The sequence below is a fragment of the Microcaecilia unicolor genome, chromosome 7 (genome assembly GCF_901765095.1).
Source record: "Microcaecilia unicolor chromosome 7, aMicUni1.1, whole genome shotgun sequence".
NCBI classification, from domain to species: Eukaryota; Metazoa; Chordata; class Amphibia; order Gymnophiona; family Siphonopidae; genus Microcaecilia; species Microcaecilia unicolor.
Window position 1 is genome coordinate 104,732,000 of NC_044037.1, and position 20,178 is coordinate 104,752,177.

At 45.9% G+C, this 20,178-nt stretch overlaps 1 protein-coding gene across 1 annotated transcript in view; it reads left to right on the forward strand.

Moving 5' to 3' along the window:
- Positions 1 to 422: 422 nt before the first annotated feature.
- KIF22 (kinesin family member 22) overlaps positions 423 to 20,178 on the forward strand; it is a 183,905-nt gene continuing 164,149 nt past the window's right edge. The window contains exon 1 of the mRNA XM_030210581.1: positions 423 to 518. The gene's annotated coding sequence lies outside the window, so the exon portion shown is untranslated. The remainder of the gene's footprint in view (positions 519 to 20,178) is intronic.

The following is a 20,178-nucleotide window of genomic DNA, read 5'->3' on the forward strand; positions in this document are numbered from 1 at the left end:
CCCGCGGGGAATGGGAAACTGCGACTAACCTAATTGGCTTTTTCAACTATCTTTTGACGTCATCCCGTCTCCTGCTTTCTTCAACCTCCTGTGGAAAACTGCGGAACTACACGCCCCCTCACTTCTTTTCCCAGCATCCTTTCTGCATGTCCTGTACCCACTTCTCCCTCCGAAACTCAACACAGCTGAGTCGTATTATTACCTCTTGTTATTCAGCTAAAGAGATTGTAGTCAGCCCTCCACGCGACGGACAAACCTTGGGCAGATTAGCACTTTGTACCAACCCCTTCTCCCTTTTCCAAGAAAGGACTAGAGCCCAGCCAGCCCAGCTACGGTCGGTAATCAATGGGTTAAAAAAAAATGACCGCAGCCGAGGGCTGATGTCACTTCCGTCAAGCGTTGCGATTTGCCAGAAGGGAAGTGATGCGCCAAGCCGCCAAGTACGAAATTCTTGGCGTGTATTTTTTTTTTTAAATGAAGCTTCTTCGTTCTTGTGGTTTTCATCATAACGGTCTAAGGTAAAATAACTAGCTATCGTGAAAAAAGCCCCCCAAAAGATCAAATTAATATTAATACAAGATATAATGTTTTAATGAAATATACAGAACGTGAGACAGGATTAGTTTTTGTCTTTCTGCTGCTTTGTCCTTACCACGGCCTTAGCGATTTCTTTCTGAGTCACATTTAATTTTCTGTGTTCCCTTTTGGCGAGTTTAACAATTTCCTTTTTTTCTTTTCATAGGTTTTAAGGGGTATATTCTTTGCTCATCTTTCTCATAAATGGCGTATAGGCGCGAAGTAAAAGGGCTGCTGTAATGGAGGGAGAAGTCGATGGTCTTCCTCTATGAAAACATTCTTAACAAACCCGCTATCAGGGGAGTTCTATATGACTTCAGTGTTAGTCCCGGAATAAACGACAGATGCTAATTTATAAAAGATGTGACCATGGGAGGGGCATGATAATGCTTATATTGTTATAGAATAGTACAAATCCACACCCAACTTGCATGTTGGGAATTGACACCTGGTTTTAGTTGATATAACTCTTTGTGCCCAAAGTTGGGCATGGATCCTGACCCCAAAAAAAAAATTTGACAGGGCCGCTGAGAGACTGGGCCCGGGACAAGGCCGGCCCCTGGCCCCGCCCCCACACTGCCACCCCCCCCAGGTTGTCGCTGCCCCCCCCGAGGGGGCCCGGCGCCACAGTCCTACCCGCCTCTGCCACCGGGCCGGGCCCCTTCCACCTGAACCCCCGCCAGCAGAAGTGCAGTCTTCTGACTCCGGCGTGCGCGGCCCACACAGACGCACTCCTCTCAGCTGATTTTCGCTGTACGCTGCAGGGCTTCTGTGCGTCAGGACGTCAGACATACAGAAGCCCTGCATCGTACAGCGAAGATCAGCTGAGAGGAGCGTGTCTGTGTGGGCCGTGCACGCCGGAGTCAGAAGACTGCACTTCTGCTGGCGGGGGTTTGGGTGGAAGGGGCCCGATGGTGGGTAGGACTGCGGTGCCGGGCCCCGGGAATTTTGTCCCCCTGTCCCCCCCCCTCTCGGCGGCCCTGCTATTTGTTAAAGGCGCCAATCCTGGAATACCCGTTATAAAATACCGTTCAGCTCCATTTGCTGAATCCTGTCCTATATACATAGAGTGGCAATCTGGTTTGACTGTGGTGCATAAAGGGAGTGGGCCGCATCAACTTTGTGTTATTGGGTTCAAAAAGGGTACCCAGGGTTTGTTAAGAATTTGCTTCGCCCAATCGCCACTCTTATATGATAAGGCGTTTATATTGTAAAAAAATACAGGCCTTGCACCGGGACTGGAAAGCTGTAATTCTCTTTTCTTTTTTTTAAATTGAATCTAGAGCCCCTTTTTACATAGAATCTAGAGATCGGAGTTGAGATATTCTGGTGACTGTTCTGGTGGCATTTTAGAAAAGGACCTGCTGACACAGCCTTTTCTAAAAAAAATAGAATAAAAACCTGACAGCTTACAGGTGGAGTTTTAGCACTTGTACAGATAGCTGTTTTGTTTTACAAACCTATACCCAGGGGTGTGCTGGTAAATTGTTAACAGGGGGCTCTCTCTCTCGCCAGCAAAGTAAAAGAGAATTCAGGAGGGGCCCAAGCCCACATTTTGGGATCCATTTGTTAAAGTAGCCATGGAGAACCGGCTCCCAAAATTCTTAAAAACTTAACAAACGGCTCTCGAGAGCCTGTGAGAGCCTGCTCCAGCACACCACTGCCTATACCTATAAGTACCACATGGCTCTCAAGATGGCCGAGGGGCAGGAGCTCTGATGAAGAGCTCCAGAACCAAGGACGCTCCCGGGCCGATCTAGCCCACCAAGCCGCAACTTGAGGAGTGATTGGGGCACCCAGCGGCGAAAAGACAACAAGGGCAAACCGTAGCTGTGTTTAACAGCTTCGGGCGGCTTCCCGAGAAACACACCGATACTGGGCACAGCGCCAGTGGCGTTCAGGCCAGACCGCATTGCCAGCAATAAAACTGATAAGCGATCGGTGGACACTCCCGGACTGATCTAACCTTCCAGGCCGCGACTGGAGGAGTGACCGACGGCGGAGAGATAGCAGAGGTAAGCCATAGCTGTTTTAACGGCTTCGGGTGGCTTCCGGAGAAGAACTGCTGCCGAGCGCGAGACCACAGAGCCTGACCCACCGAGCCCCAGCGCGAACAGGGGCGCGTGGGCTGACCGAGGCCTTCTGCTGCTCTGCCTGGTTCGTGCTGCGAAACGACCCGGACCAGACCAGACCCAGTAAGGCCAGGGCCGAGTGACCTCCCGACTCGAGCTCACCGCGAGGAGCTGGTCCTTGAAGCGTCGGAATGGGCAAGGAGGCAGAGGACAAGAGAGGCGCCAGCCACAGAGGCGAAGAGGAGAAGGACGCCAAGTGCACACCTGTGCGCGAGAACGCGGGACGGCAGGCTGAGGGGAGAACTGAAGGTGTAGACCAGTGACTCAGGGAACACGGAAAGGCACAACGAGAGTGAATCTCCAGTGGGCTCACAACCCAGCAACGGAGCGGATGATCCAACAAGGAAGATGGATTGGTGGACTGACCCAACCGGAGATCGATAATTCAGACCAGCCACGTCGCGACGAACCGCAGATATTGGAGGGCACCATCTCCAGCGTGCATCGCCTTTGGCGCGAACCATTAGCTGGAGGTGGCCGAATCAACAGAGCTGCTAAACCAGTAAAGCTGCTGATGCTTCTTTCACTGCTTGCTCAAGTGAAAATAAAAAGGGCAGCTGCAGCATATCACTCTTCCAGGTAACTACTTGATCAGCTGAAAAGTTTAAAAAACAAAAAACAAAGCCAACTGGTATACCAGAACTGTATTACCTTAATATTGCATTAAAGAACATTAACTTTGCAAATTAGTGTTTATGCGGCACTGCACATACTGCACTGCTTACTGTCTAAGCTGCACTGCTTATACTATACTGTGTAAACTGTATTGCTTACTGGGTAAGTTGCACTAATTATACTGCACTGCGTACACTGTACTGCTTATATTGCGTTTATTGTTTAAACTGTGTACTGCTTACTGTTTAAGTTGCACTGCTTATACTGTACTGCTTATACTATACCGCTTATACTGTATTGCTTAATGTTTAAGTAGTACTGCTTACACTGTACTGCGTATACCATACTGCATACTGCCTACTGCTCACATAAAAGTTCATTCACTAACACCTTCAAGCACGACCAAACACCACGAACCATAGCCAACATGAACACCAAATATTACTCATGATAATTTACTTCCTCCTCTAATCCACCACGCATGGACCACTCCCAACTTAAACAACAATCTACCCACAATACATAAACCCTACAGACAACCCACCTAACTTACCAGACCAAAAGGATAACCAACTAAAAGGAAAATCAAATACATACGGAAATAACCAACAGAAAGGGAAGAAAGGTAACAACAAAGCCAAATACCAAGAAAACAGGCAACTAATAAAAATTAACACATCTACGGCCCAGATCGAACCTTACCACCCAATCCAAATGGGATACGTAAATGCCAGGTCAGTAGTAAACAAAACAGAGACTATAACAGACTGGATCACCACAGACAATCTCGACCTCCTATTCATCACTGAAACCTGGATCCACAACCTTAAAGATCCCATAATCTTAGATTTATGCCCACCAGGATACAAAATTACCCACTGGACAAGAAACGGGAAAAGAGGAGGTGGAATAGCCATAATATACAAAGCCGAGTTCACTATTACAACCACAGCTGAATCCATTCTACCTCAACTTGAAATTGCCTCGATAAGAATCAATCACCCAAACTTGCAGGAATTCCTTAACACAATCCTTCGTTACAGGCCGCCAGGCAACTGGCAAGACTCTCAAATACACTCATGTACTTCATTCGAACACGTGTCTCTACTTCAACCTTATCATAATAGGCAATATTAACCTGCACCTGGAAGATCCTACCTTAACAAGCACCCAAGAATGCAAAGAATTCCTACATATGGGATCTCCACATACCATATGCACAACCAACACACACTAAAGGACCACACTAGACATCATCACTCACAAACTTCGACCCAGACTTGAAACCTTATATTAGCAGATACAAAATGGATACCACACCCGTGGTCAGACCACTACAAAGCATGCATCTCTCTCCAATGGCGAATGAAAAACTTACACCATGAGAGCGAAAAATAGACCCGGTAATATTCTGGCAACAGATCTACTATGACGGATGGACAACCTAAAGCAAACTCAACTCAATTTCTCCTAGATTGGGACGATAGATGCAGAACAATATTAGACAACATTACCCCAAACCAGAACCTCGCACAGAAAGAACTCAATTACCGTGGTTCAACGAGGAACTGAAAAAACTCAAAACACAAGTTAGGAAACTAGAACGTGCGTGGAATAAAAAGAAAGATGATCCCACACTTAATGCTTGGAAACAACTCTGAAGAAAATATAAATACACCATAAGACAAACCAAAGACTGTACTACAAAACAGAAATCGGACCAAACTACAAGGACACACACAAACTCTTCCAACTTGTGGACAAACTACTAAACACCTCACCAGTCACGAATACAGCAAAGACACACCAGGAGCTGACAACCTCGCGAAGTACTTCAAAGAGAAAATCGTACAACTACGACTTAAATACCTGTCAGCCCCATCGCATACACTATATTCCTAGACTGTCTAGACCCAAACCCTGGAGTATACCCAGCAGATAGGATTTGGACTGAATTCGAGATGCTACCGGACGATCTCATGCCCAAACGCTTAAAAGATTCGCCAAATCTCATTGCAAACTAGATATATGCCAAATAACCTCATGAAATTGGCCCCCTCAACAATTTATAACAGACCTAACAATACATGTGAACTTCATGCTACATAATGGACTCTTCCCAAAGGAGAAAGGAAACATTCTATTCACCCCCCATGCCCAAGATGCAAAGAAAAAAATGCGAGGGTGAACTAACCAACTACAGACCAATAGCATCCATTCCCTTAATAACCAAAATAACAGAAGGGATAGTGACTAAACAACTCACAGACAATCTAAACAAGTTCTCTATACTACACGACTCCCAGTCAGGATTTCGTTCTAATCACAGTACTGAAACAGTACTAGTTACGATCATGACTAAATTCAAACAAATGATTGCAACCGGCAAGAACATATTACTTCTACAATTCAATATGTCAAGCGCCTTCGACATGGTTGATCATGGAATTCTACTACACATCCTTGAATACTTCGGTATCGGAGGCAACGTTCTTAATTGGTTTAAGGGATTCCTTACCACACGCTCATATCAAGTGTCATCTAATTCCAATTACATCAGCCACATGGACACCGGAATGTGGAGTCCACAGGGATCCCCCCTTTCACCGACCATATTCAACCTAATGATGATACCCTTGGCCAAGCTACTATCAAACCAAAACCTCAATCCATATATATGCGCTGATGATGTAACGATCTACATCCCATTCAAATAAGACTTAAAAGAAATTTCCAACGAAATCAACCAAGTCTACATATCATGCACTCCTGGGCAGATGCATTTCAATTGAAACTTAATGCAGAAAAACCCAATGCCTAATACCTCTCACACAATACGAACAAATTACCACCATCAATACCCAAAACTAAACCTACCAATCTCGGAAACCCTAAAAATCCTTGGAATTACCATCGATCGGCATCTAACACTTGAAAATCACGCGAAAAACACAACCAAAAGATGTTCCATTCAATGTGGAAACTAAAAGAGTATGACCATTCTTCCCAAGGACCCGTCTTCCGTCATCTGGTACAGTCATTAGTTCTCAGTCATCTAGACTATTGCAACTCACTCTACGCAGGCTGCAAAGAGCATATACTCAAAAAAACTCCAAACAGCCCAGAATATGGCAGCCAGACTCATATTCAGAAAACCAAAATACGAAAGTGCAAAACCCCTACAAGAGAAGCTACACTGGCTCCCACTCAAAGAACGCATCACGTTTAAAGTATGTACCCTTAGTTCACAAAATCCTCCATGGTGATGCCCCCAGGCTACATGTCAGACTTGATAGGACCTACCACCCAGGAATGCTAAAAATCATCTTGCACTTTCCTTAATCTCCATTTCCCCAACTGTAAGGACTAAAATACAAATTAATGCACGCATCAACCTTTTCCTACTCGAGCACGCAATTCTGGAACGCGTTGCCACGCAACCTAAAAGCGATCTATGAACTGACCAGCTTCCGAAAACAACTGAAGACCCATCTCTTTGACAAGATATACCACAGAGACCAACACATGTGAAACTCCCCACATATATCCAGAAATGTTTTATAATGCCTTTTGTTACATACTATCATGTATTCTATTACCATGCAACCCAAAATCCTTCTGTAATACCAAATATCTATTCTCTTTTTACTTCCACTATCCATGATGTATTGTAAGCCACATTGAGCCTGCATAGAGGTGGGGAAAACGTGGGATACAAATGCAATAAATTAATTAATTAAGCGGTGAGGCTACAATTTTAGGGTCTCTTTTACTAAACCACACTAGTGATTCCTGGTACAGCAAATGTGACACAGCACATTTCATTCGAATGGGCTTTGTTGCATTTGCCACATAGGAATCGCTAGCGTGGTTTAGTAAAAGGCCCTTAATTTGGCTTCATTTGGAGGTGATAATAATAATATGGGTTTAAGGAGAATGATTCTTGTGACCTGCTAAGGGAAAAGGTATCAAAAGTGGGGTATGTGACTTATTTATGCCACAAGATAGAGGGATATCAACTGCATAATCCTGCAAAGTTCAGCATTAAGAATGGACTAATTATGTGTTTTAAAAATGAGAAACATTTATCAATTTAAAAAAAGTTATTCCAGAAATCACATACCCCACTTTAGGTTGTAGAAAATGAAAAACTAATAAGTTGTGAAAAAAATTGCATAGTCCTAGTCTACTGACCCTATAGAACACAAATTTAAAAAAAATGAAAGTTGCACCTCCAAACTTTTATAGCCTTTATCTTTGTTATTTGTAACCCTAGTTTTGGTACCTTGTTGCTCAACAGGTCACCTGTTAATCCCTCTTGTAAAGCTTTGGACGAAACAAAACTTTTAAAAAAAATTCATTTGTGTGTCTTTGAGCTGGTGGAAAAAATTTCCCTATACATGTGCAGGGTTTTGTCCCACCCAAACCACACCCCTTGAAGTCTGTGTGGTGTGGTCCCCCATGTGTAAATACTACTACTACTTAACATTTCTAAAGCGCTACTAAATAGCCACTTTCTGAAATGGATATTTACATCTGTATATGATTATGATATATTTATGTAAGAGGGATTTAATATATATTTTTGTGAATATACACTAACTTTCACCAAAAACCTGCTCTGCAAAATATTTGAGAATAAAAAAAGTAAGGACTTGGCTCTTTAAGTTGTAGAGTAGGTTGTGTTAGATAGGCCAATTATTATAGCACTCATCTTTGTGATCTTTTGCAAGAGAGTGTGCATCAAGGTAAATATTGACTGAAATCCTTGAATTATAATTATTTTGGATTATGTGAGCTCTCTGTGCATGGCAAGTGTGGTCAGCCTCTGGGTCTGATGTTGTCCTGTCACTGGTCAATGTGCTTTATTTCTCTGGAGTATCTAGAGATGGTTCTGTAGTGGTTCTCTTACTGGCAGAGAAGTTGACGGTGTTGCTTGAGGCTGGTAGATAACATTTTGTACTTACAGATTGGATGGGGCTGGAAATGGAAAAGGCTTGCCCTCTTTCAGGTGAAAAGAGAGAGAGAAAGTGTAGTGGTAGTGTTAAAAGCTGGGGCAGTGTTGCCAGATTTTAAATGTGTGTTTAGAGCCCAGGATTAAGAGACAAGATACAGAGTAGCCCAAGTAATATGGAGAAAAGAAGAGCCCTAAGCCAAAATATAGCCCAATCTTCTTAAAGAAGGAAGGGATTTTGGATTTAGCTCAGGCCTTTTTCAGTTGTTACTCAAGTACAGTAAATATTACCCTGTCTTTGGAGGGCTTACTTTGTCTGTACCTGGAGAATTAAATGGGCTGTGTTGGCATTACTGCACCGGCAGGCACTAGTGCGGCTTTGTAAAGGCAAGGGGGGGGGGTGTATAAGTGATTTAAGCTCATCCTGTTGTCAGCTGTAGCTCAAGGTTAGTTACAATCTAGGTACAGTAGGTATGTCCCTGACCCTGGAGAGCCTACAATCTGTCTGTACCCTTAGGCAATGGAGGGATTAAGGACTAACTAAGATCATAAGGAGCCTCGATGAGATGAAAAGCATGGTATTTTTCATTTTTTTTCCTTGAGTATTAAAAACTATAAACTTATTACTTTATGGTATCCAGTGAAAACATACTTTCTCCAATATTACTACTACTACTACTTACTATTTGTGCCACCTTTAAGTTCGTAGAGTGTCCCTTAGTTTTAGTACTATTTGACAAGGTCAATTACCATTCCTATTTACCTGTTTTACTCCACTATGGTTTTACAGATCTCAATCTTATTCTTCTCAGCTGTTCTTATCTAAGCTATTTAGTCTTTCTCCATCCCTCTCATTATTCTGGTTGCTTTCCTCTGTACCTTGTCTAGTGCCACTAAATCTTTTTTGAGATGGGACAACAAATATTTACTGTACCTGAATGTAAATCATCTTGAGCTATAACTGAAAAAGGAGTGAACAAAATCCAGTCCCTTCCCTTCCTTCCATAACTAACACAGTGTTCAGATGCAGTCGCAGCAGGGGAGTGATACAAAGGCATATAAAGTTTCCCATTATTTTCTATTCCTTTCTGAATTTCTATTTGCTTTTTGAACTGTCACTGCATACTGATATGAAGATTTCAACATACTGTCCACAGCGACACCAAGATACTGTTCTGGGTGGTGGAATCCAGTATCACATAGCTATAGTTAGAATTATTTTTCCCTGTATTACTTTTCAAACTATATTATGACTACTTATATATATACAGTGGGGGAAATAAGTATTTGATCCCTTGCTGATTTTGTAAGTTTGCCCACTGACAAAGACATGAGCAGCCCATAATTGAAGGGTAGGTTATTGGTAACAGTGAGAGATAGCACATCACAAATTAAATCCGGGAAAATCACATTGTGGAAAGTATATGAATTTATTTGCATTCTGCAGAGGGAAATAAGTATTTGATCCCCCACCAACCAGTAAGAGATCTGGCCCCTACAGACCAGGTAGATGCTCCAAATCAACTCGTTACCTGCATGACAGACAGCTGTCGGCAATGGTCACCTGTATGAAGACACCTGTCCACAGACTCAGTGAATCAGTCAGACTCTAACCTCTACAAAATGGCCAAGAGCAAGGAGCTGTCTAAGGATGTCAGGGACAAGATCATACACCTGCACAAGGCTGGAATGGGCTACAAAACCATCAGTAAGACGCTGGGCGAGAAGGAGACAACTGTTGGTGCCATAGTAAGAAAATGGAAGAAGTACAAAATGACTGTCAATCGACAAAGATCTGGGGCTCCACGCAAAATCTCACCTCGTGGGGTATCCTTGATCATGAGGAAGGTTAGAAATCAGCCTACAACTACAAGGGGGGAACTTGTCAATGATCTCAAGGCAGCTGGGACCACTGTCACCACGAAAACCATTGGTAACACATTACGACATAACGGATTGCAATCCTGCAGTGCCCGCAAGGTCCCCCTGCTCCGGAAGGCACATGTGACGGCCCGTCTGAAGTTTGCCAGTGAACACCTGGATGATGCCGAGAGTGATTGGGAGAAGGTGCTGTGGTCAGATGAGACAAAATTGAGCTCTTTGGCATGAACTCAACTCGCCGTGTTTGGAGGAAGAGAAATGCTGCCTATGACCCAAAGAACACCGTCCCCACTGTCAAGCATGGAGGTGGAAATGTTATGTTTTGGGGGTGTTTCTCTGCTAAGGGCACAGGACTACTTCACCGCATCAATGGGAGAATGGATGGGGCCATGTACCGTACAATTCTGAGTGACAACCTCCTTCCCTCCGCCAGGGCCTTAAAAATGGGTCGTGGCTGGGTCTTCCAGCACGACAATGACCCAAAACATACAGCCAAGGCAACAAAGGAGTGGCTCAGGAAGAAGCACATTAGGGTCATGGAGTGGCCTAGCCAGTCACCAGACCTTAATCCCATTGAAAACTTATGGAGGGAGCTGAAGCTGCGAGTTGCCAAGCGACAGCCCAGAACTCTTAATGATTTAGAGATGATCTGCAAAGAGGAGTGGACCAAAATTCCTCCGACATGTGTGCAAACCTCATCATCAACTACAGAAGACTTCTGACCGCTGTGCTTGCCAACAAGGGTTTTGCCACCAAGTATTAGGTCTTGTTTGCCAGAGGGATTAAATACTTATTTCCCTCTGCAGAATGCAAATAAATTCATATACTTTCCACAATGTGATTTTCCGGATTTAATTTGTGATGTGCTATCTCTCACTGTTACCAATAACCTACCCTTCAATTTTGGGCTGCTCATGTCTTTGTCAGTGGGCAAACTTACAAAATCAGCAAGGGATCAAATACTTATTTCCCCCACTGTATGTATATATATATATATATATATAATATATATATATATATATATATATATATATATATATAAAAACAAGCATCAATAAATATATGAAAGAAAATATCATGATATTATAAAGAACAAATTATTCCTTGTCATCAAGCAGATGAAGCCATTACGTATGGGTTATGTCCATCAACCAGCAGGGGAGATAGAGAGCACTCAAACTCTCACAGTGCCCTCTTGGCCAGCTAGCTCCACTGCCTCTTCAGTATTCTCTATCTCCCTTAGCAGGGTGGCTGCAGCTTGTTCGAGCTCCAGAAAAATCTGCCGGGAGGTGGTTCCTGGCTTGCCAGTTGTTAACGGGATGTTGGAGGCTATAGCAGCTTCACTTTAAAGGCATATAGGTTAGCCCTTCCCTGCCTTACCCATACCTCTGTGGATGTGGACATATTGCCTTGCTTTCCCTGTCCTACCCACCAACAGTGGATGCAGGCATATAGGTTCGCCCTTTCCCTGCCTTTCCCACTCATCTGAGCCTCCGGAGTCTTCAATACCTCTGCTTTCCTCACAGCTTAAAAAAAAAAAAAAGTCGTGTCGCGTTTTTTAAACGCAGAGACACTGGAACAGAGGTTTTGACCCTGATTTTCAAGCAGGATCGTAGTTGTACACTAGATCCTTTGAGGTAAGAGTGTTTTCATAACTCCTCAGGGGTGGGCCCGCGATCGGGGGCGATTTTGGCGCGAACTGCCATTTTGGATTTTACCGCCGTTTTTCGGCGATGGCTGAGGAACAATGTAAAGCGCTGTTCCACTGTGGCAAAGCGCAAATCAGCAGCAGGGCTCTGTAAATCGTGCTGTATTGGCGTAGGAGCCGGCCCAAGCATGGCGAGGCGATGTTTTCTTCCCGCTCTGAGCTGGCAGCGGGCGCCATTTTGCTTACACGCATGGCGCGGCCTCCGTGGACACGGAGAGACCTGAGCTGGGTGGGCAACTCGAGATGAGGTTATTTCAGGAGTGGCTAGCACCGGACAGGATTTGGGTGCCCAGGGTGAGATTTCTCCCGGAGTTTGTGCTTTGCTGAATAAAGCATACATGATGAAAAGAGCCCTTCCTCAAGGGGTAGACTGAGGCTCTCTGATTGCCCCCCCCCCCCCCCCCCCACCCCCCCCCCCCCCCCCAGATGGATTCTGGCCTGGGACTGCCCAGTGAGGCTTTTTCCAGGATGCTTGGCCTAAAGATAAGCGCAGAAGGGTTAATTCCCCTTCAGATTGTGGTGTACCTTTCCCCCCCCCCCCCCCCCCCCCCACCCCCCCCCCCACCCCCCCCCCCCCCCCCCCCCCCCCAGTGGTCGGGGTGTGAGGATTCGGAGAACTCTGACAGACGTTCTTGGTCTGAGGAACCAGAGTCAGGTGCGGATTACCACAGGATCTGGATGATCCCTCCGCGGTGAGGATTTTCCACCGTGATAAGCTGCCAGCGCTGATTTCAGATACCCTGCAGGCCCTCTCGATTGAAGATCCTGACAGTAGCATGGCCTCCTCGGGTAATCCCAGGATGGCTCGTACCAAGAAAGCTGCTCGGGCCTTCCCTTTGCATGACTCCATCCTAGAGCTTGTTTCGGCTCAGTGGGCCGACCCCGAGGGACCTTTGAGAGTTTCCCGGGCTATGGGGCAGTTATACCCTCTGCGTGAGGGACATATGGCTCGTTTTCAAATGCCTACAGTGGATGCCCTAGTCACTGCGGTGACAAAGAGAACTACCCTCCCTGTTGAAGGAGGTGTTGCCCTGAAGGATGTTCAAGACCGTAGGCTGGAAACAGCGTTGAAACGGTCCTTTGAAATTGCAGGTCTCACTGTTCGGGCGTCTGCATGCAGCTGTTATGCTGTGAGAGCCTGCCTAGCTTGGCTGCAACAGGCAGTGGCTCAGCCGGAGATGGAGTGGAGCCCTTCTTGGATGTGGCTCCGCGGATGGAGGTGGCCTTGTCCTTTCTGGCTGATGCCCTTTATGACCTTGTCAGAGCTTCGGCTAAACAAATGGCAGTAGCAGTGGCGGCTCGCCGTCGTCTGTGGCTACGACACTGGGCAGCGGACATGGCCTCTAAGCAAAGGTTGGTGAAGTTGCCTTTTCAAGGACTTCTCCTATTTGGTGAGGAGTTAGAGAAAATTGTGAAAGGCCTGGGTGATCCAAAACCCCAGCGCTTGCCCGAAGATAGGCAGAGGCCTTCCTCTAAGGGCCAGGCGGTCCACTCCTCGTACAGACCTCGCTTCCATGAAGCTAGAAGGTACTGCCCGGGGCGTTCTGCTGGGTTCACTTCACGTGCCCGTGGTCAGCAGAGGAACTCCTTTTGCTCGGACAAGCGTTCCGCAGCCGGTGGCTCAAGACCAGGAGTTCAGGGGCGACCCTCTCAATGATGGTGCGCCGGCCCTCTCCTCGATGCCTGTCATCGGACGACGGCTTTCCCTCTTTGTCGAGGAGTGGGCCAAGATTTCCTCAGATCAGTGGGTTCTGGACCTGATCAGAGATGGATATAGAATAGAATTCAACGCCCCAGTAAGAGACGTGTTTGTGGAGTCCCGATGCGGTTCTGCCGTCAAACGGGCGGCGGTGGAGGAGACTTTACAAGGTCTGATTCAGTTAGGGGCAGTAACCCCGGTGCCTCCCACCGAGCAAGGCTGCTGCCGATACTCCATCTACTTTGTGGTGCCGCGAAAAGGTGGGTCCTTTCGCCCTATTCTGGACTTAAAAGAAGTGAACAAGTCCCTGAGAGTGCGGCATTTCCACATGGAATCCCTGCGCTCCGTCATTGCGGCGGTTCAGCCAGGAGAGTTTCTTTTTTTTTCCCAATTCTTTTTTATTGGTATAGATGTATCTTACATTACAAGTAGAGAAACAATAAAACAACATTACACAAAGTGTCTGGTCTACTTATCTAACATCTGATATTATCCCTATACCTTCCCATTCCGACCTTCCCCTCCACCCTCCCCCCCCGTATCATGGTGGTGCTTCTTGCTGTTCCTTAAATTGTTCATAAGACTGCCATAATTTACCAAAGGGTCCCATTCGCCCTCTTCTGATAGCTGTCAATTTGGCCATTTGATACAGAATGTCCACTCTCTGCCATACTTTTTGCATATCCGGCGATTGCTGTTTTTTCCAGTTTCTTGCTATAGCAATTTTAGCCGCGACCAGGTATTGCGTCGCCAGCCTATGTTGCAGCCCCGTCGTTGATATCGGCTTGATATGAAGTAGACAATTTTCAGGCTTGCAAGGGAAGGGTTGTTGAATCACTTTAGTAATCATTGAGGTGATTGCCTTCCAGTATTCTATTATTTTGGGGCATTCCCACCAGATGTGCATGAATGATCCCTTCGCTCCACAGTTTCGCCAGCAGTCTGCCGATACCTCTGGATATATGCGATGCAGTCTCTCTGGCGTATAATACCACCAGTAGTATATCTTATATCCATTCTCAATTGCACTCTGAGCCAGAGATGGTTTAAAGAGATAACGATATCCCCTCTTCCAGCAGTCTTTAGTTATTGTGGTTTGTAATGCTGTTTCCCATCTATTCACATACATTGCTTGGGGGTCAGTATGACTTAACAAAGCTAGATATAGACGCGATATACTTCCTCTACCCCCACCCTTCCCTAATGCAATTTCCAGAGATGTCTCCCCCAATTCCAATTCTTCTCGTGCCTTGCTAAGGATATAGTTACGGATACAACAGTAAAATACTTGATCTCTGGCTTGCAGCCCATATTCCTCCTGCAATATTGGAAAGTCTACCATTTTGTCCTCATCCCATAGTTGACCCAAAGTGTAGAGCCCTGCGCGTGCCCAATGTTTGTAGCTAATTTCTGTCCCTCCAAGCGGAAACCCCGGGGCCCTACCTATTCCTGTCTTGTGAAAGTATATTCTTTCAGGAAACCAGTTCCTCCTAATTTGATGCCAAGTGGTCAAAATGTGCCTAATTCCTATGGGAGCCCTTCTACCTATATTCCTAAGATCCTTATCCATTGACCACATAATGTCTCCTATTTCTCTCATTCCCAACCAAGCTCTTTCCCAATGTAGCCATTTTTTGTTAACAGCCGGGTGCCAATCGGCTAAAATTCTTAATTGGGCTGCCTGATAGTATAAGAGGAAATTTGGCACTCCCATCCCTCCTCTCTCTTTTGGTTGGTACATAATATTGCGTTTCACCCTCGGCGGTCTCTTTCGCCAAATGAAGGCAAACATTTTCCTGTTTAAATGTATAAAGAAGCTTCGAGGGATAGGGATGGGCAGTGCCATAAAAAGGTATAGGATCTTTGGCAATATGATCATTTTTATCGCATTAATACGCCCCGTCCAGGATATATTTAGGCCTTCCCATCTATCCAGTTCACCAAATAGTTCTCTCACTTTTTGAGGATAATTGGCCTCATATAGCTCCTCCGTCTTAGGAGTAACCTGAATCCCGAGATATCTTATAGATTTAGTGGCCCATATAAAAGGGAGTTCAGTTTTGAGCCGTACTACCTCCTGCTTAGGAACTGTGAGATTTAATATCTCTGTTTTATTAATATTTACCTTAAAGCCCGATTGTGCCCCATATTGTTTCATTATCTCTATGGCCTGCTTTATGGAAGATTCTGGGCTTGTCAGCGTCAAAAGGATGTCATCTGCAAATAACATCAGTTTATGTTCCCTTTTCCCACGCACTATCCCCTTAACTCCTTCCTCCCTTCTGATATTACATGCCAGTGGCTCCATTGTCAGTGCGAACAGTAATGGTGATACTGCACAGCCTTGTCTAGTACCTCTCTTAAGATGTATTGGTTCAGAGTAAGAACCATTGACTTTCAGGATCGCCAGGGGAGCCTGATATAGGAGCTGTAGCCATTTCAGATATCTCCCCCCCACACCGATCTTATCAAGGGTCGCAAAGAGGAAAGGCCATTCTACTCGGTCGAACGCCTTTTCCGCGTCCACCGAGAGAACAACTGCTGGCACCTGTTCATCCCTGACCTGCTGAATGAGATGTTGTAAGCATCTAGTATTATCAAATGCCTGACGCCCTGCAATAAAGCCCACCTGATCCTCATGTACCAATCTGGGCATCATCACCTGTAGTCTACTAGCTAGTATTTTTGTGAATATTTTATAGTCCACATTTAGTAGGGAGATAGGTCTATATGACCCACATTCTTGAGGGTCCTTCCCAGGCTTAAGTATCAGGGTGATCGCCGCCAGCCGCCACGTATAGGGCAACTCTTGTGCCTGATCATACGCAAGAAAAAGTCTCAACAGAAGTGGTGCCAACAGCGAGGCAAATAGCTTATAAAATCTGGCGGGAAACCCATCTGGCCCTGGAGCTTTGGCATGTGGCAAATTCTTAATAGCTTCCTTTATCTCGTCTATTCCTATGGGCTCCGATAATCTCTCTCTTTCTCCCTGCGTTAATTGCGGTAGCTCTACCCCCTGTAGGTAGGTAGTTATCTCCCCGACTGTAGCGTCCACCTCTGATTTATAAAGGCTTGTGTAAAAATCATGAAGTGTTTCTTGTATATCCCCTGTTTCCGTGACTGCCTGGCCTTGCTGTGTTTTGATACTATGGATATGGTTTCGTGTCATCTGCTTTTTCAGCTTGTTTGCTAACAGTCTACTTGCTTTATCCCCCAGCTCATATTGCTCCTGTTGAACTTGTTGCAATTGACTCGCCACTTCTGCCAATTGCAACTCATTAAGCTGCATTTTATATTTATGAAGCTCATTCTGGAGATTTATATCCTCAGGGTTCGCCTTATGTTGCTGTTCTATTTGCGCTATCCCCTCTCTAAGTTCTCTCTCTTTGGCTGCTTTTTTTTTATTTAAGTGGGCCCTGAGGGAGATTAGCTGCCCTCTCAATACCACCTTTAACCCCTCCCATAGGCTCTCTGGGTGGACATCTTCCACGTCATTAAACTCAATGTAATCTTTTATATATTGTTCTACCTTTCCCACATTTTCTGGGTCATGTAAGAGAGCTTCATCCAGCCTCCAGTACCTTCTGCCTCCCTCTGCATTTCCCTTCCCAAGAGTCAGCCGGACTGGAGCATGGTCAGACCATGTGCGAATGTCTATTGTTATTTTTTGTACAGCTCTAGCCATCATCCCATCCCCAAGCCAGAGATCAATTCTCGAGTATGAATTATGCGATGCTGAATAATATGTATAATCTTTTTCCTGCATGTGTGATACCCTCCATAAATCTATTAGACCCCACCTCTGCATAAAACTGGAGAACATTTCTCTGTCTTTTCTAGCATATCCCGCCTGTCCTTTTGAATTATCCATCACCGGGTTCAGTGTCAGGTTGAAATCCCCACCCATTAATAATTGGCCTTGCATGTTTTCTTGCAGCACTGTTTCAATTTCTTCTATAAATTTACCTTGCCCTTCATTGGGTGCATACACTGTCATAAATGTATATTGAGTATTATAAAGTGAGGCTATCACCATAAGATATCTACCTCCCTTATCTTCTATTGTTTTAATAATGCGCCATGGCAGTTTGTCTGAGAAGGCTACCAATACTCCTCCCTTTTTATGATGCTGCCTGTTCGCAGCGTGGAGCATTACTGGGTATCTTTTGTGGGCTATCATTTTCTCATGACATTTTTTTAAATGCGTTTCTTGTAACATAATTACATCACCTTTCATTTTTAACAGTTCTGTAAACATACGCTTACGCTTAATTGGTGAGTTGAGGCCCTTAACATTCCATGTCACACAATGAAACATATTATATATTGCTTTCCCCTATGATCTAGCCTAGTCAGCAACCACCAGATACTCCCATCTTGCCCCCCTCCCTTCCCTCCCCCCCTTCCCCCCCTTTCACACAAAAGACATGTCCCATTCACCTCTGGATACATGCCTCTAGCTGAGAGGAGCAACGTCATCTCCCGTCTCTCAGCTCGCTCTAGTGACTTCTCCTTCCCCTCCTATTGATATAGTTCTTTGCCAACCTGTTCCAGTGATCAATCATATGACTCCTCTCCAGTCAGTCTATTGTCCATATCATTTTCCCGTTCGTGATTGTGCTTGCTTGCCCGATATTTGTCGTCGGAGGCGTCCACGGCCTTGTGATACCCTTTGCCATTTGGGTTTTGGGGGACAGACTCCCGTTCCTTGCTCATCTTGTGGAGGATCTTCTGTAGTCTCCCTTCGCTTTAGATATTCCTGCGCTTCTTCTATTGACGCCACTCTCCTTTGCTTTCCCTCTTGAAAAAAGGTTAGGGCAAATGGGTACTGCCATTTATATGACACTCCTTCCTCTCTCAACTGCGCCGTCAACGGGCGGAGTTCTCCCCTTCGTTTAAGGGTCAAAGCTGATAAGTCCTGGTATAATTCAATCGGGTAGCTCTCCCAAGTTATAGGGGCTGCCCCTCTTGCCTTCTTCATCACTGCTTCTTTCACTGTGAATTTTGTAAAACACGCCACTATATCCTTCGGCTGATTCTGTTTCCGCATACCCAGTGCCCTATGGGCACGTTCAATGCTGATTGTTGTTTTATCATAGCATTCAGACTCATTAGATAATAATTGCGCTGCAATGGATCTCACCACCTCTTCACAATTGTTAAATTCGGGCGCCTCAGGTACCCCCCGAATTCTTATATTGGAGCGTCTGCTCCTATTCTCTAAGTCCTCAACTTTGTCTAGGAGGTATCTGGCTTCACTTTTCCTCTCCTCCAGTTGTTGCTCCATAGCTTTCATCGCCTCTCCCTGCTCCTCTTGATCATTTTCTATCTCCAGGACTCGATTTCCTAGCTCAGTTATTTCACCTCGCAGCTCCGCGCTCAACTGGGCAAAGTCCCTTCGCACTTCTTTGAGGTCCGTTTTAATCTCTTGAAACCATGAGCAGAGCTTCGCCCAAATCTCTGGTTCTACCTCCATTCTTTCATTTGAGGGCTCATCGCGTGCTCGCTCTGCATTTTCATGATCCCTTCTCGTGCTATGAGCGCCATTTTGTTCCGTTCTCCCTTTCTGTTGTTGATATGAGAACGCTGCTAGGTCCGGCAATTTCGCCTTCGCTTGCGACATCATTTGAATTCGTTCTTTTTCACCAGTCAGTCGCTATGCTTTTCAGCCGATTTGCGGGGTAAGGATCGCTACTTAAATGCTTTTTTTAATCCAGGAGAGTTTCTCACGTCTCTAGACCTGAAAGAAGCTTACTTGCACATACCGATTTGGCCCCCGCACCAGAAGTTTCTGAGGTTTGCGGTGTTGGAAAAACTTTTCCAGTTCAGGGCCTTGCCTTTTGGCCTCGCCACAGCTCCCCGAACCTTTTCGAAGGTAATGGTGGTAGTAGCTGCTTTTCTCAGGCGAGAAGGTATCAGGGTTCACCCGTACCTAGACGACTGGCTCATCAGAGCAGACTCTGCAACAGAGAGCTTACAAGCTACAGCCAGAGTGGTCTCAGTACTGCAATCTCTAGGCTGGGTCGTCAATATGGCCAAAAGTCACCTGTCCCCTTCACAATCTCTAGAGTTTTTGGGGGCCAGGTTCGACACAGTCTCGGGCTATGTGTTCCTACCCGAGCTAAGGCGGTGCAAGCTTCAGAATCAGGTCCGTCTGCTCCTGAGGATGCCCCGCCCGCGAGCTTGGGACATTGTCCAGCTGCTGGGATCGATGACAGCCACGATGGAAGTGGTACCCTGGGCGAGAGTGCACCTGAGACCTCTACAGTATTCCCTACTCCGGAGATGGTCTCCTATTTCTCAGGATTACCAATGCAGACTTACTTGGCTCCCTGCGGCCCATCTCAGCATGGAATGGTGGCTCTCGGACAGCATGCTGCGGCGAGGAATGCCGCTGATGCTCCCCGTTTGGTGCCTAGTGGTAACAGATGCCAGCCTGAAGGGCTGGGGCGCACACTGCAAGGGGAAGCATGCCCAGGGTGTCCCGTTCCGGGCCCTTACCTGGCGGTCCGCGGACAGGAGCGGGAGCCGGGGCGCCCGTGGGACCCGGGAGGGCGGGGATAGTCTGCCTAGGGGATCGGGCACTGCCGCCGGCTGCCCCGAGGCCGGCGAT